Source organism: Ixodes scapularis, unplaced genomic scaffold (genome assembly GCF_016920785.2).
Source record: "Ixodes scapularis isolate PalLabHiFi unplaced genomic scaffold, ASM1692078v2 PGA_scaffold3__209_contigs__length_174095766, whole genome shotgun sequence".
Taxonomy (NCBI): Eukaryota; Metazoa; Arthropoda; class Arachnida; order Ixodida; family Ixodidae; genus Ixodes; species Ixodes scapularis.
The window spans coordinates 90,841,578-90,854,189 of NW_024609868.1; the positions used below are offsets into that span (position 1 = coordinate 90,841,578).

General features: G+C 46.3%; 2 pseudogenes; both read right to left on the reverse strand.

Annotated features, from left to right (window-relative positions):
* Positions 1–1,174: 1,174 nt before the first annotated feature.
* LOC115312607 lies at positions 1,175–3,025 on the reverse strand (annotated as a pseudogene).
* A 173-nt stretch (positions 3,026–3,198) lies between these two features.
* On the reverse strand, positions 3,199–10,431 carry LOC115314875 (annotated as a pseudogene).
* Positions 10,432–12,612: the final 2,181 nt, after the last annotated feature.

Here is a 12,612-nt window from a genome sequence, read left to right on the forward strand (position 1 = left end):
GCACATAAAAAGGGGCTCCGCTGAGACCGCCCTGCTACATCGTCGAACGCCGCCAGCCTCGTGCTGTTCTCTTCGAACCCGGAGCTCGGTGCCGTCGGTGCTGCTCGTGCCGCGCGCTTGATACGTCATTAGGTGCTGACGTTGCGTGAGTCACTGCTCTAAGTCTCGCGCTTTGGCGCCACCGCTGTAAGTCTCGCGCTTTGGCGCCACCGCTCTAAGTCTCGCGCTTTGGCGCTACATGTGTACTAGTGTAAACAAAAATAACATATTAATAAATAAAAGACCCTGCTTAGCCGAGGATAATCTTAAAATGTTAAGAAGTTTAAAGGAATGCTGAACCGAAATCTGGATTCCACAATACACGGCGGCAAAAGCGTGCAACGGGATGCTACAAACGCCAAAACATCACTCATACAGCGATATCTCGAAGGAATGGCCGTATTTTTCACAAAAAGGAGGCGCATTTGACAGATGCGCTTACGTCTTGTTTCCCCGAGGAGAAGGAACAGCCTCGTGTCCTCTCCGCCTCGCCGCCTTGAGGGGGAGAAGCGAGGAGCGGAGGAAACGAGATATCTTGACATCACGCGCATCGTCCTATCTCGACCTCTTTTTCCAAAAATGTGGCCGTCCATTCGAGATATCACTTTACCAGTAGTGTTGTAGGGATTGTAGCGTCCCGGCCTACAGCTTCTGCATTGTTTTCTGAAATCCAAATTTCGGTTCACCATCCCTCAAGTGCAGTTTTCAAGATTGGTTTGGAACCGGTGGTCCTCTCTTCAGCTTTGAAAACACATGCAAGAGCTGAGGACGAGGACGCTGGTCTCGAAAGTCTTAGAAGCTGTCCTTGATGTGTTGTACATTTCAAGATTTTCCAAAGTTGGAGAGTTTTTGTACTTCTTGGACACTTGCAAGTTACTGATTTCTGTTCTGCTTGACTGTTTGTGGTGTGTGTACATGAAATAATTCAAGGAATGTGAAAGACAAATGGCACAGTCTGCACACCTCGTCGAAGCTTGAAAAACATGGCGAGCTGGCGACAGTCAACACTGGCTTGTTGTATGAAGCATTGTCACTGCTCCAGCTGCTGCTTCATTTATTTCACCTTTTGTTCTTTTCGCTCTTTGGGAAAAGTTTGATTACACGAGGGCCAGTCGCCTGTATTCAAGGCACATGTTCAGTTTGCCCCCCTCCCTCCCCCCCCCCCCCCCCCCCTGTGCATCTTTTCGAGGTGCGGCAACATTGAAGAAAAATAAAAGCGGCTCAGCTCAGCCGAGGTGTGTTTTCAGCAATGAAGCTGCCATCGAAAGAAATCCCTAACAACACATCACTGTTCTTTGACCACACATACAAAAAACAGAGCTGCTTCCCTTTACAGAGCATTGTACACTGTACTTGGCTATAAAAGCCGTTACTTTCAATCTTTTTTAGTGTGTATGTGTCATCTTTTCTCTGGACGTCATACCTCTTATTAGTGGCAATCACTGCCCTGCAGTCTTGCACGTCTGGACACTTTATCTCCAGGATGGCATTTTGACTTTCGATGAGGCCATGAGGAGTAGCAGAAAGCCAGGGCTCCTCACCGCAAACTACAGTTTCACAGAGGGAAACTGCGAACCCTGTCTTTACGATGAAGGCCTGCCGCGCTACGGGTTCGTACATGTGTCCATGTTTGGTGGCAGCATTTCCGTGGAATGAACCGCCTGTTAGGGTGTAAACGGCCTTCTCATGAGATGTTTCTATCATCTTTGGTACGCACTTAACGTTGGATGCTGTAACGCGCAACTTCCGTGAACCTTTCCACAAGGCATTCGTAGTGTTTCACTTTCAAGTTGCACTGCTGCAGCACTAGTTAGTACAACAAAGTCTCTATAAAATAAGTTGCATGCTGGGTACGATTCTGGAAGAGTTTCTGCCCTATCGTGGTCTCGGTGGCTTGGGGCCTGGTCAGGCACCTTGGCAACTGGTTGAGCCTGGGGCTGGCTAGAAGCTGTGATGGTCTCGTGCAAAAGGGTTCCTGCAATATAAACATAATTAATTAAAAACAAAACATACAACTTAATATCAATTAATTACATTAGAAAAGCAAGAACAAATGATAACAGGCATCCTTAGCTCGTTGCAGTTTGTTTAGGTAATCTCTGCATTTAGAAATAGTACCTGATGTGTCAAGGACAGACAAAATGGTGTTGGAGTTGAAATTTGCTATCGCAGAGTATTTTATTTTCAAGTGTTTCCTGCTGATACCACAATGCTGGTAAATCAAAATGGGTGGCAGACACAGCTGACTGGTCAGTGACTCTACAGTTGGAACAAGTTCTCTGGTTAAAAATGGGGTCTGTAGAAGCTCAACACAGAAGAGTTATATATTTATTGTAACAGTAATGTACATACTAAGTACAATATTTAACATAGTGCAGATTCTGGATTGCTCAAGCTCTATGGTTGCCCTTCAGCTCTAATCTTGTTATTTATCTTATGTAAAGCTTCCCGTCTGATCTTATTTTGTTAAATATTGCCGTCATCTTTTTAGGGGCATGGAGCAATTGTTTTTGAGTAGTGTTGTTAGCAGAGCTTGCCCCAATTCATACTTGCCAAGTGGACCAGATTACTGGAGTTCCAAATGGTTAACAGTTAGACAATTAATAAAGGAGTATGACAGCTACTTTGACCCTAGTGTTTCATGACAGAATGAATGCTCCACATGTTTGGGGTAGTTGCCAGATGGAATGAACCTGCCATTTCCACTTAAAATGAACTTCGCATAAGCTCACTACGCAGAGTTTTGACATAATAATTATAAAAATAGCTCGTACTTGCCTGGTATGCAGAATAGGCTCTTGAACGGAGCTGCTGCGTGAAACTCCTGGAGCTCTTGGTCGTCCCGAAAGGAATGGAACTGCTCCGGTTCTGTAACTTCAGTCCCTTTTCTTTCTACCGCCCTGGTAGTTCCTTTCTGGAGCCGGAAGCTGATGTTGTGCAGGGGTGCTGGCACAACATTCTTCTTGGTCCCCTGATTCCAGTTCATTGCGGCATCGGTGCATGCCTGCCCAGTAAGGTCAGCACTTGCCGCACAGTCAACTTTCCACAGGACAGCCCCGACGTGGCTGCAAACTCTTGCCTTGCCGGCCATGCACGTGCACCCACCAGTTATCAGCTCACCATCTTTCTTCGCGCAAATCCATGCATTATTGGGCCTGTTCACAGACTGTGAACCTGAACAGTTCCTTTTAGTAGAAGTGTGCACGGGACAATCTCATGCACCAGCAGTGCTCCGACCCAGCCGCTTTGCACATAGTTGTAGGAGTCGAGGCTCTTGTACACCTTAACCTCCTCCAAGTCGCAGGCCTTGGTCTTCAGAAGATAGTACACTATATTTGTGGGGAACGAATTTCTGGCCATTTCTTTAGGTTGTCCTCCCATGTAGTTAGGCAGCTTGGATGTGGGTAAAGGCGGTTCTCTGCAAATAAAAGATGTCGCATAAAATTAGGGTACTGGTAGTTAGTGGCATTAGAGTTCCACCAATATCAGCACACAACAAAAGCAAATAGGCAGAATAGAAACGGACATCTACAAGTGCAGTAATAGGCCACGACAAGTCAAATGTAGAACGAATTTTGCAGCTTGTGGTGCAAATGTAAGACTCTGGGTGTAATGATTGTTATTGGCTACTCACGTTTTGATTTTCATTCCTACGAGGATGTGCACTATAATTTTGTGTGTTGCCTGGTAGCGTCGCCTGTTAAAATACGTTAATAGAAACAATACGAAAAAGAGGGCGCAAAATCGTCGCCGCCCCCCCCCCCCGCTCCCCTCCCCCCCCCCCCCCCCCCCCACCTCTCACCCCCATCTCCTGAATAGTTCCGACGCATCTGGGCGTCATACGAAGTACAGATGTCCCGGTAACTAGCGATCGTACCTCGACGGTGCACCATAACAATAAACCGTTCGGCCCGCGTCGCCAACTCCCATTGTGAGTATTTCTACGATTAAACGATGATACTTCTATGCCCAGGGTCCCCCTCGCTCGCGCATAAAAACCTTCCGTTAGTCAATCGCAGAAGGCTGTCATTCTTCATAAACAACAACACGCGAAGAGTAAACACTGGTAAACGTGCTCAGGAAAAGTCAACATACCTCCGATTTTGATTACGGCGACGCTGGCGACGAAACCTCTCGGCGCTGTTGGCGCAGCAACGGGCGCCATGAAGGCGAATAAACACGCCAGAACACAAGAACAATTCACACTTTCAGTAAGAAACAAATTAAGAACTCACTAAAGGGAAAACAATGAAGATACGATGCACGGGGTCAATGGGGACAACGCGGGAGCTAGGAACAATGCTGCTCTCCGCATACCAAAATGGGCGCACAACAACCGTACGCCAGACGGCGCGGCTGTCGCTCCAACACGCAAGATGGCGACGAATACGCGTAAAAGGTGTATAATCTGAAAGCTGCGAGTGTGGTGTTGAATGTCAATCCTTGTGACCCTGTTCCGCACTCGACATGGCGTTTGGCTCGGCTGTTATTCCACAGCCGGAGTGATACCTTGGCCAGTGGCAGGATCTGCGTCAGGCCCAGTGTGCGCGAAGTCTTCAGAATAGTCCGACATGTCGCTGCTGCCCTTCGGAGTAGGGTTTGGCATCTGACATTTCTTAATTCAAATGTGATCGATCTGTCGACGCCAAACCCATCCGTCTTCAAGCTGTACTGTACCTGGTGGGAGACAGGTCCCAACTGGCAAGAAATCTCCCCTGAAAGCCAGCGGTTATCGTTTGTGCTGAAATTCATAGCAAATAAGGGGTTTCCCTGCACGAAGTGCCGTACGGATTTACAATCGGCGATCCGAAGAGATGTCTCCTGGCGCTGGGTCATTATCGATTGTTGATTTGGGTACAGCTGATCCAAGGCTGAACAAATTTGTCGGCCGAATTTGTCGTCGGGGATGTCGTCTACGGCAGGAAGACTCCCGCACGACCTCTTCAGCTTGTCTAGCAAAGCCTCCCCTACTGCAAAAAAAAAAAAAAAAAAACATTTGAAATTTAAACAAGCGGTAAACTGGTCGACCCGCTTGCAACAAACGGGTGGCAAACTTGTCGATCCGTTTGGATCAAACGTGATTATGGGATACGGGTACCCGTCTGAAACGATACCCGTTTGATATGGATGCCCTTTTGATACGGGTGCCCCTTAGACCTGGTACGTGACCTCACATTTGTACGCGCCATTCAGATAGGCAAATCATTCTCTAGCCCTACATGAGTATTGTCTACAAGGTTGGTTATCTTAAACTTATTTAAGACGTCCCGAAACTCATAAGCCTATTTATAACAGGGAGGAAACACGTAGAAACAATGTGCTCGCGCAGGTGCTTGCAAATGGGCAGGAAAACAGACCCAAAAGATTGTTTTTCAATTCTCCTAGAAGTTTATTACAACCTGTTACGTAGACAACTACAGACGTGATGCAAGCGATCTGTGAAAAGTGAAGAGGCACTCTAAGCTTTAACACAACTGAGAAGATTACAAAGCAAACGAGAGCCGAGGTAATTCTAGTTTATAATGGCAGACTTTCGGGGGAATTATTCTCCCGGCTGCCTGGAGAATATACGCTGCATAATTCTATAGATATTCTAGAAGAGTACGCGCAGAAGAACGGTCAATCATTGCCAGCAAGTTTGCGTCCAGCTCAGCTTTGTCGTCCTCGGCGACGCTCTGCAGCTGGGTGATTCCACGTCAGTTCATGCAATGATGGTCCGGGTCATAATTTAGACATTTTTGTTAAAATATATATGAAAGCCATGTTCTTGGGAGAAACATTCAGCTAGATATAAACGCCGTAACCATTTTTTTCGCTGAGATATAAAATAGAGAAGCTTGAGGCGTGGAAATTGAGAAGATTTCACAATGCTACTTTGCACAGTCGTCATTTCCTTATCGAACCTTTCACGGCACCATAACTTTTTTAATTGGTTTTACAAAGGCTATAAAACACATACACAAACAATTAAAAATATCCATAAAATATTTCAATGCAAACAAAAATATCAAACATGGCACAAAAACGCGTTTTAGAGACATATTCACAATTTGTTTGCAAATAAACCATCTTTCATCATACTTCACAAAACATATCAAAATGCGCGTATTTAAATATTCTTTACGAATAAATAAAGATAATATGCCCACCCTTAAATATATTTTTGTTATCAACGCGGAAATGCGGCTGATTTCTCAAAATGTGGCAAGATTGGGCGTCGATATTTAAAAAACTCCATCTTTTACTTTCTTTAAACTCCCCTTGGCACTTTGCAGTGACTTGAAATAACCTGTGATGGCAAAAGATTGAGTAACATATGACCTCCAAGCGGGAAAAGCTACGACAAACCTTCACTCGGAGCGAGCCGACGTCTTCGTCATAGCGGCTTTGCCGCACAGCACCAAACGTTTTGAGCGTTAGTTATGGCATGTATTTTATATTATTAAAATTCTATTTTTATAAGCGGTGAGTATTAGTGACGTGAAAAGGAACTTTGAGCTGGAATGCCATTAATGAGCTTACAATTCACAAAAATAAAACGGCCCCACTCTGCGAATTCACTACCTATGCTTCATACATAAGCTTAAAACTCTCAGTTGCGCGAATGGCCATGTATGCATCTGGCCTCTCGGCATATGATGACTTTCACAGATGAGTTTCCTGGATTCCTTTGACAGGTTTTACGGTGGTAGACTTTTCTTGCTTCACCGCACGAAACTCTCGAACTCGAAGACAGTTGTGAGCACTGCGCAGAGTGGTTTGACGCGTTTTGCGAAGTGCTGAAGGCATGTAGTTCCCACCAGGAACGCAAGCGATTGTACGTGCTTCTGCCACCAATCATCCTGAAGAAAAAAATATTGCGTCTGGTGTCGGAAGCGACTGCCTACATGATTGATCAAACATGAAAACTGAAGCGCAAAGGTGGTGTTTGGGCAACCCCTGATCCCTACATGGGGAAAAAGGCGAATGCCGAAGACGTGAGGGTTGCAATTGAGTACTACACACGCGACGACCTCGCATGCTCTGTTCAAAGCCCCAACAAAAAGGACGCCGTCAAAGCCATGATCAACGACATGTTCAAAGTCGTAAAAAGGTTTATGACCCGCTCTATTAAGGAAGCTTACCAGCTGTTTAGGAAGGACCATCCCCATCCCAAACTAGGCATCTCCAAATTTTATTCCCTACGACCAAAATGGGTAAAAAAAAAGTCCCGAGCACGAGGTGTGCGCATGCATATATTGCGTCAATTTTCAGTTGCTTTTAACGGCAATAACAAATGCCCCAAAGAAGACATTTACTGAAGACGACCTCAAGCGCATCTACCTCGTTGCGCTCCACAGAACGATTGCTTTCTGCGCCGTTGCGAAAAGTGCCCAAAAACGCAGAGCATCTCGCTGCAGTCGCTTCATCTCGACGAAGACGAAGAGATCTTTTTCGCGTTATGGGACGCTGGCGAACTCGTCAAAGAGGTTATGGACACTTCTGCCTTCCTGCGGCAATAGGAGAGTGAAAAGTATATGAGACATTCTTACATCCTTGACCTTGAACGAAGCCTGATACATGACACAAGAACCGCCTTACCACCCAATGCAGTGATGTTCCACTTCGATTTTGCGGAAAAATGGACAGTACTCTTTCCAACCGAAGTGCAGAGTTTTCATTGAAAAAAAAACTCGTGTCTCTCTCCACAAGTGTGGTTACGTCCACGCAAGGCACGCAAAGCTTTGCCGTTGTCACCGATGGTACACGACACGTGACACAGCTCACGCTCTTCTATATTTCGTTTCAGCTTCGGTCCGAGCGCGGCCGATGTTATGAGCGAAGGGCCAATCATACAGCGCAAAAAGCGAATCGTCATGACGTACTCTATGCAGTTGATAGGACCAGCCGGTATTCGCCGTGTCTCTGTGCGCGCTCCTCCGCCGGCTAGTCCTATCAAGAGCGGAGAGCACGCCATGACGCAGCGCTTTTTGCGGTGTCTGATTGGCCCTTCGGCTCATAACATCGGCCGCGCTCGGACCGAAGCTGAAACGAAGTATAGCCACATAGGTCATTAAAGAGTATGTTAATGTTCATTTCCCAGTCTTTTTTGAAATAATTTTTGTGTCAGACGGAGCGGCGGCGCATTTCAAGAATCGCTTCCAATTCCACGAATTGTCTCGGAAGCCGCACTGTTCCCCAAGATGGATCTTTTCAGCCACTGGACACAGAGAAAGCGCTTGTGATGAAGTAGGTGGAAGAACCAACGCTCACCAACTTGAGATCTTCGCTCAACTCAACGATTGCCACCGATAAAGACTGTGGAAGTGCTACGTAAAAAAGTAACTAATGTCTGCATGTTCCACCTGTCTGTGGAACGGGTTCGAGAGTTTCGTGCGGTAAAGCAAGCAGAGTGGACCACTATAAAACCTGTGAAAGGAATCCAGGCTTCTCATCTGTGGAAGTCATCATATGCCGAGAGGCCGGATGTATACATGGCCATTCGCATAACTGAGAGTTTTAAGCTTATCTATGCATAGTTAGCGAATTCGCACAGTGGGGCCGTTTTGTTCCTGTGAATTGTAAGCTAATTAATGGTATTCCAGCTCAAAGTCCATTTTCGCGTCACTAATACTCAGCCCTGATGAAAAAAAGAATTTTAATAATATAAAATACATGCCATAACTAACGCTCAAAACGTTTGGTGCTGTGCGGCAAAGCCGCCTTGACGAAGACGTCGGCTCGCTCCGAGTGAAGGTTTGTCGTAGCTTTTCCCGCTTGGAGGTCATATGTTACTCAATCTTTTGCCATCACAGGTTAGTTCAAGTCACTGCAAAGTGCCAAGGGGAGTTTAAAGTAAAAGATGGAGTTTTTTAAATATCGACGCCCAATCTTGCCACATTTTGAGAAATCAGCCGCATTTCCGCGTTGATAACAATAATATATTTAAAGGTGGGCATGTTATCTTTATATATTCGTAAAGAATATTTAAATACGCGCATTTTGATATGTTTTGTGAAGTATTATGAAAGATGGTATATTTGCAAAACAATTGTGAATATATCTCTAAAACGCGTTTTTATGCCATGTTTGATATTTTTGTTTGCAAAGAAATATTTTATTGATATTTTTAATTTTTTATGTATGTGTTTTATAACCTTTGTAAAACCTATTTAAAAAGTTATGGTGCCGTGAAAGGTTCGATAAGGAAATGACGACTGTGCAAAGTAGCATTGTGAAATCTTCTCAATTTCCACAACTCAAGCTTCTCTATTTTATATCTCAGCGAAAAAAATTGTTACGGCGTTCATATTTAGCTGAGTGTTCCTCCCAAAAACATGGCTTTCACATATATTTTTAACAAAAATATCTAAATTATGACCCGGACCATCATTGCATGAATTGACGTGGAATCACCCAGCTGCTGCTGAGCGGCAGTGCGCCGTTCGTTGCACAACATTTCCAGCGCTCCCAGGTTTACCAGATCTTGGTGCTCGTCGAAAAGCCTGCTGAAATGGACGGAGTCTCGGGCTTTCTCGCTCTCCTGGCCCTGAGCTTCCTTCTCCGCCTTGTTCTTGGCCTCTTTCAGCATCTTCGACAGGCTTGCTGTCCCGCCGAACATTGACCGCTTCTTGGGAGGACGGGATCGTTTTCGTTCAAGATGTTCATCGTCTTTTTGGAGATAATTTCGTGCGTATCGAGAACGCCGTTCGGCATCTTGGAACCAGTAGCCTCGATAGCCTTTGTGAATTTGCTGACTTCACTCAGGATGCCAACAACCCCCGGATATTCTGCCTTGTCATTAGACTGGTCCGGTCTTTCGCGATCTCTTTCGGTTGCACTGCCGTGACTCGCATCTGCAGTGCCGTCTGTATTAGGGTCTGTCTTCTGCTTTTTCTGCTTTTCCGCGTCGTGCTGGGCCACCTCCTGGGAACTTAGAGCTCCAAGTGTCAACTCGACCGTCTTGATAACAGTGATGTTACTCTGAGAGGCTTGGTTTGTAAATGTGCTGATTGACGTAGCCGCGGCGTTGAGCCCCACTTTGCAAAGTCCCAGTTAATTGGGCTCTTGTCCTTTCTCGAAGCAATGTGGGCAAGCCTCTCCAGGACCGACAACTCTTTCTCTTTCCCTATTTCGTCTGGCTTTGACTTTTCAAACTCTTTCGAAGAATTTTCGTCACTCACACTCGACTTCGGAGATCGTTCGGGATTGGCAGTCTCGCCAAACGTTTCTGGGGGTTTTGGCACGCTTAGCGGCGTCGCCAACGGTTCTGATCTGTGCCACCCCCGCCGTTTTCGCTTCCTTGCTTTCGCCCAGTTTTTTCAAGGTTGTCCCTGATCGCCACTTTTTCTTGTCTTTTTGGTTCTCTATGTCTTCATCGGCACTCTCAAATGCTTCTTCTAACTCCGCCATTGTCCTCTCCTTAGGCAGCAGGCGCAGAGAAATCTGGCGAGCCTTGAAAAACTGGCGGGGTTGACATCCACACGAACCGGAGTCCCTTCAATTTTTTAGACTCCTTGCTGAAAAAGCTCGGGGAACTCGTCCACCACGTTTTGAACCCTAGCTGCCTCGGTGTCGTGTTTGATGTGGAGAAAGAAGTGATGAGGTAAATAAAGAACGAAGAAGACGATGCGAACGGTACTGCCATGTCGGCGTTCCCTGCTTACTTTGCTTAATCAATCGGCTACACTACATTTGGCGACGAGGTAAAGTGGTTTTCAACTTTATTTGCTGCGCTCCTTTTTAGGATTTGCAGGAGAGATCTCCTGCGTGGTGAGAGGGCATTCGTGTGGACAAACGAAGCGCAGCAGTGCTTCGAGAGGATTAAAGTGATGATCTCCAACTGCAACGCACTCTCCATGTTCAATCCAGAATCGCCAGTACTTGTTACTACAGACGCATCTGGATACGGAGTTGGCGCTGTCCTCCAGCGAGCTAGCGGATCCAACCTCCGAACCGTTGCCTTTGCTTCACGAACACTTTCACCAACAGAATGCAAATACTCTGTTGGAAAACGAGAAGCCCTCGCATCTGTTTGGGCTCTAGAACATTGGCATGTGTACCTTTGGGGAAGACCATTCACCCTCTACACGGACCATCAAGCACTTACCACCTTATTGAGCTCTCAAGGCACGGGTCATCGTCCACTCAGAATCGCTCGATGGACCGCACGTGTACTGAACTATAACTTTGTTGTGTGCTACAAGAAGGGTGAGGACCGCGTCGTCGCAGATGCTCTTTCCCGACTACCATTACCTTCAACATCACCTGATAATCTGGATGAGGAAGTTATTTCGGCCAAAACTCAATACTCAATATTCTATCTCAAAGGAGGACATCCAAATTGCAACATCTGCAGGTGCTGTAATTCAAAAAGTTAAGCATTTTCTTTCTACAACATGGCCATCGAAAGGTAAACTAGGTACTGAATTTTTTCCATACTACCAAGTGCAATCTGAGCTTTCAGAGGTGGATGGCTTACTTCTACGTGGAGGACGGGTTGTCGTCCCATCTACGATGACTACCAAGGTCATCACACTTGGGAATAGTACGAACAAAACAAAGGTTGAGACAGTGGTATTGGTGGCCAGCCATGGATGCCGAAGTGGAACACGCTGTTCGAGGTTGTCTGATCTGCCAGACAGCAGACAAGTCTGCAAAGACATCTCCGGCTCCTCTGCATCCCATACCACTTCCCGCGTATCCCTGGGAGAAGATTGGTATTGCCATTGTTGGACCAATCAAGAGGGCAGCACAGCGCCATCGATTTGTTATAACCGTCATGGATTATTTCAGCCGCTGGCCTGAAATTGCTTTTGCATGTACTGTGACTTCTGACACAGTGACGACATCCCTGTTAACTCTCTTCAGTCGTGAAGGGTATCCGACTGAGATCGTCTCCGATCACGGAAGCCAATTTACATCGGCAGACTTCGAGGATTTTTTTACGGGAACGTGGCATTCGTCACAGTTTTTCATCCGTATACTACCTGCAGGCAAACGGCCTAATCGAGAGATTCAACCGAGTTATTAAAGGATTCATCCAGCTGGCACTACTTGCGCAACGAAGCCTTGAGGAAGCGCTAACTGAATACATCTGTGTGTACCGTGCAGTGCCTCACTCAACCACTGGCGTATCACCTGCATATTTGTTGCACAGCAGGCACCCCCGAACGAAGCTGAATATTGTCGGGTGGCCATCGGAAAACTTCTCCACTGATCCGACAGCAGCAATGAGTGAGCTGAGAGAACGAGTCAAGAAACATCAGCGCGCCTCACAAACGTACGTGGACGACAAGAGGCGCACGCATGCCTGCCCTTCAGCCAGGCGATTATGTACGTTTAAAATTACCAGGACATCACGCTAAAGGTGACTTACAATATTCAAAACCACGAAAAATACTAGATCACCGAAGACAAAATGCCTTCCTGCTCGATGACTTCAAGGTTTGGAAAACCAGTAAGCTCTCCAAAGTTCCACGGGAACTCCAGCCACAGATTACTTCCGAGGAAGACAACAGCCTGTCCCCAGCGACTTCGTGGTGCCAAGCAGATAATACACTCCAGTCAGACAATTTCTCTTTGGCGGGAGAA